At 33.6% G+C, this 5000-nt stretch overlaps 1 pseudogene; it reads left to right on the top strand.

Moving 5' to 3' along the window:
• Positions 1 to 4551: 4551 nt before the first annotated feature.
• On the top strand, positions 4552 to 4634 carry LOC137621260 (U4 spliceosomal RNA; annotated as a pseudogene).
• Positions 4635 to 5000: the final 366 nt, after the last annotated feature.

Genomic DNA, 5000 nt, shown 5'->3' with positions numbered 1-5000 from the left:
GATTAATCATTAGCCATTATTGACTTGATAAATGATTAGACATTATTAAATTGATAAATCATTAGCCATTATTAAATTGATAAATCATTAGCCATTATTAAATTGATAAATCATTAGCCATTATTGACTTGATAAATCATTAGCCATTAATAACTTGATAAATCATTAGCCATTATTGACTTGATAAATCATTAGCCATTATTGACTTGATAAATCATTAGCCATTACTGACTTGATAAATGATTAGACATTATTAACTTGATAAATCATTAGTCATTATTGACTTGATAAATCATTAAAGCCATTATTAACTTAGTACATCATCCGCCATTATTAACTCGATAAATCATTAGCCATTATTAACTTGATAAATCATTAGTCATTATTAACTTGATAAATCCTTAGACATTATTGACTTGATAAATTACTAGACATTATTGACTTCGTAAATCATTAGCCATTATCAACCTGATATGCATTAATTTTTAGGTGTTATTACATACTTAATTTGTAGATCTTTGGTTTATCACTAAAAATTGTTGATATTGGGACATTTTTCTTACACTAATCAAACTTCATTGCCTCTCATTACCCTTATTAGTAACTGATATTTTTGGATGATCTTAAGTAAATTGCTTCTGAAGTCTTAATTGTTGTAGAATATTTAAGAGAAGGGTTTTATTTTATTTATTTATTTATTTTTTTTTTTTTTTGTAATTAACTGTTCCTTTTTACAATTTTATTCCATTATAGGTTTTGAAGACATCCTAAATGACCTCATTCAACTGAGAGTATCTGCTCCAAAAAATGGTCTCAATGGAGCCTTCAGACTTGCTCGTTGAAGTTCTAAGAAAGTTTCCAGACTGGACAAATCTTCTTTGACAGCCTCACGTGGAGAAGTCCCACGAAGCAGTTCATGTCATTCCGTGAAATGAAAACCTTCACTTGAAGATGTTATGTAAGTTGAAAAATTTCTGGTTTTTAAATCCATTTGCTGGTTTTAGTTTAGTAATACTATATTGAAATGTATCCAATCTAGATATTGTCGGTTTGTTATAGATGATTGTTTAACCGAAGAAGAATGGCAGGCGTAGTGAAGATTACAGTGGTGATAAGTGTGTCACGTCTGAGATGGTCTGGACATGTATTGAGTATGGGTTGTCGGGAGGGAATGAGAAGGGCTTGGGATTAGGCGGAGGTGGGGCGATTCGAGAGGGTATTGTAGATGATTGTTTAATCGAAGAAGAATGGTAGGCGTAGTGAAGATTACAGAGATGATAAGAGTGTTACGACTGAGATGGTCTGGACATGTATTGAGGATGGGTTGTTAGGAGGGAGTGAGAAGGGCTTGGGAGGAAGCTATTAAGGGGTGGGGGGGATTCAAGAAGGAGGCAAAGAATTAGATGGGGAGATAAGGGGAAGGATTATATGGAGAGAAGGGGTTTGTTGGAAGAGGATGCCTTCGATAGAAGGCATTAGAGAGGGCGCATCAGGCAACCGACCCCTTAATGTAGGGATAAAGATGAGAAAATTCTTTTTTATTTTATTTTTTTATTTTATTTATTTTTTTTTTTAACCAAATCAATTTGAAAATCTCAAATCACAATTGTTAGTAAATCTGGGGTACTGTATCCTTCCCACCAAGAACTTGCCAGTGAAAATATTTATTCAACTACATACAACCCTCTTAAAATTCTAAGTCACCTGGGGTTAAAGATTCAATATTTTGAAACAAATCTAATTCATTTCTTCTTTAGTGCGTAAAATAAATATATTTAGAATTATCCTAATATTTTTGTAAAAAAAATTTACATGAAAAATATTTCTGTTTTTGTTAATGTTTGATTTACTATTTCTAGAAAAAAAATATCTCATCCATTTCTTGTTTAGTTGAGCAAAAAAAAATATTTCAAAATAACAATATTTATGAAAATACGTTTTCCAAGAAGAAAAATTTCAATATTTCTATTCTGTTGTTGTTTAGATAACAATTGAAAACGTCTTTCATTAACTCTCTCATTCCAATTGAAAACGTCTTACATTAACTTTCTCATTCCAATTGAAGACGTCTTTCATTAACTTTCTCATTCCGCCAACGAAGTTTGAAAGGGTTATGTTTTACCCCCTGTTGGTGTGTGTATGTTTGTTCGTGAACTGCCTCCTGGCCACAAATTTAATCGTATAGTTATGAAAATTGCAGGAATTAATTTTTATGTAAAGTATAATTAATTAGTTCCTTATTTCCTTTCCTCACTGGGCTATTTTGCACCGTTGGAGCTCTTTGGCATTATATCATCCTGCTTTTCCAGCTAGAGGAGTATGTTAGGTAGTAATAATAATAATAATAATAATAATAATAATAATAATAAGGATTAGTTCCTCATTCCCTTTCCTCTCTGAGCTATTTTCTCCTGTTGGAGCCCTTGGGCTTATATCATCCTATTTTTCCAACTAGAGTAGTATGATAGCTAATAATAATAATAATAATGATAATAATAATAATAATAATAATAATAAGTTCCTTATTTCCGTTCCTCATTGGGCTATTTTCCCATATTGAAGCCATTGGGCAAATAGCATCCTTTTTTCCATCTAGGGTAGTATGTTAGCTAATAATAATAATAATGATAATAATAATAATAATAATAATAATAATAATAATAATAATAATAATAATTCGTTCCTCATTTCCTTTCCTCTCTGAGCTATTTTCTCCTGTTGGAGCCCTTGGGCTTATATCATCCTGCTTTCCCAACTAGAGTAGTATGTTAGCTAATAATAATAATAATAATAATAATAATAATAATAATAATTAGTATAAATCCCTATAGAGTCCGCGTCCTTATATGTGCTTGAGCTCACATCTTACCATCATCTGCAGCGCAGGCTCCTTCTGTGCTTGACACCGAATTTGAAAGCAACGTTCTGTGCATTCGATCGAATAACTGGATGCATTCGGCCTCTCTCCGATGCAACCCTCTTCCCCCAGACATCCCTCTGCGCAGGTAATTTCTCACCTGTCAATGGCAGGAGGAGAATTTTCCACTCCGGTGTTCTTGCCGATTTCAGATGTTCGCTTGCCTTTTGTTGCAATTGCAATGGTTGTGATTTACGTCATACTTTCTTATGTTCTCCTCCTCCTCGTACTACTACTACTACTATTACTACTGCTACTACTACTACTACTACTACTACATATCTGTTTTGACGTTGTTACTGTTGTAAGAATGATTTATTGTTAATTTGTTCTCATCATTTATCTATTTCCTTATTTCCTTTCCTCACTGATCTATTTTTCCCTGTTGGAGCCCTTGGGCTTATAGCATCTTGCTTTTCCAACTAGGGTTGTAGCTTGGCTACTACTACTACTACTACTACTACTACTATCTTTTTTGACGTTGTTACTTTTGTTAGAATGATCTATTGTTAATTTGTTCTCTTCATTTATTTATCTCCTTATTTCCTTTCCTCACAGTGCTATTTTTCTCTGTTGGAGCCCTTGGGCTTATAGCATCTTGCTTTTCCAACTAGGGTTGTAGCTTGGCTACTACTACTACTACTACTACTACTACTACTACTACTACTTATTATCTTTTTTGACGTTGTTACTTTTGTTAGAATGATCTATTGTTAATTTGTTCTCTTCATTTATTTATCTCCTTATTTCCTTTCCTCACAGTGCTATTTTTCTCTGTTGGAGCCCTTGGGCTTATAGCATCTTGCTTTTCCAACTAGGGTTGTAGCTTGGCTACTACTACTACTACTTATTATCTGTTTTGACGTTGTTACTTTTGTTAGAATGATCTATTGTTAATTTGTTCTCTTCATTTATTTATTTCCTTATTTCCTTTCCTCACTGATCTATTTTTCCCTGTTGGAGCCATTGGGCTTATAGCATCTTGCTTTTCCAACTAGGGTTGTAGCTTGTCTATTACTACTACTACTACTACTACTACTACTACTACATATCAGTTTTGACGTTGTTACTGTTTTTAGAATGATTTATTGTTAATTTGTTCTCATCATTTATTTATTTCCTTATATCCTTTCCTCACTGAGCCATTTTTCCCTGTTGAAGCCCTTATGCTTATAGCATCTTGCTTTTCCAACTAGGGTTGTAGCTTGGCTAGTAATACTACTACTACTACTACTACATATCTGTTTTGACGTTGTTACTGTTGTAAGAATGATTTACTGTTAATTTGTTCTCATCATTTATATATTTCCTTATTTCCTTTCCTCACTAAGCTATTTTTCCCTGTTGGAGCCCTTGGGCTTGTAGCATCTTGCTTTTCCAACTAGGGTTGTAGCTTGGATACTACTTCTACTACTACTACTATTACTACTACTACTACTACTTCATGTCTGTTTTGACGTTTTTACTGTTGTTAGAATGATTTATTGTTAATTTGTTCTCATTATTTATTTATTTCCTTATTTCCTTTCCTCACTGAGCTATTTTTCCCTGTTGGAGCCCTTGGGCTTATAGCATGTTGCTTTTCCAACTAGGGTTGTAGCTTGGCTACTACTACTACTACTACTACTACTACTAGCTTTGCGCAGTGGCCGTATCGTAACCAATGAGGGCTAACCGAGGTGCGATTATTGCTAGTTGAAAAACTACTACTACTATTACTATTATTACTACTTCTACTACTACTACTATTACTACTACTACTACTACTACTACTACTACTACTATTACTACTACTACCAAGACCACCAAGGAGGTTATGTTTTCGAGTCTATTCATCTATTTATTTGTATGTGTCTCTGTGGACAGGATCACGTCAAAACTACTCAACGGATTTTGAGGACATTTTCACCACGGATAGATCTTAAGTCATGGACTTCACTTCACTTCACTTCACTTCCACTCCCAGGTAGGCTTTCAGCCTGTCAGTGGATTCAGTTGTCTTCTCCACTCAATTCTGTTTTCAAAAATTCTCTCTCTTCTCAGCTGTTCAATTGTTGGCATGCTGTTCTTTGTCAAAATCTCT

Source organism: Palaemon carinicauda, chromosome 27, assembly GCF_036898095.1.
Source record: "Palaemon carinicauda isolate YSFRI2023 chromosome 27, ASM3689809v2, whole genome shotgun sequence".
NCBI lineage: Eukaryota > Metazoa > Arthropoda > Malacostraca > Decapoda > Palaemonidae > Palaemon > Palaemon carinicauda.
This window is presented reverse-complemented; position numbering and strand designations above follow the sequence as displayed.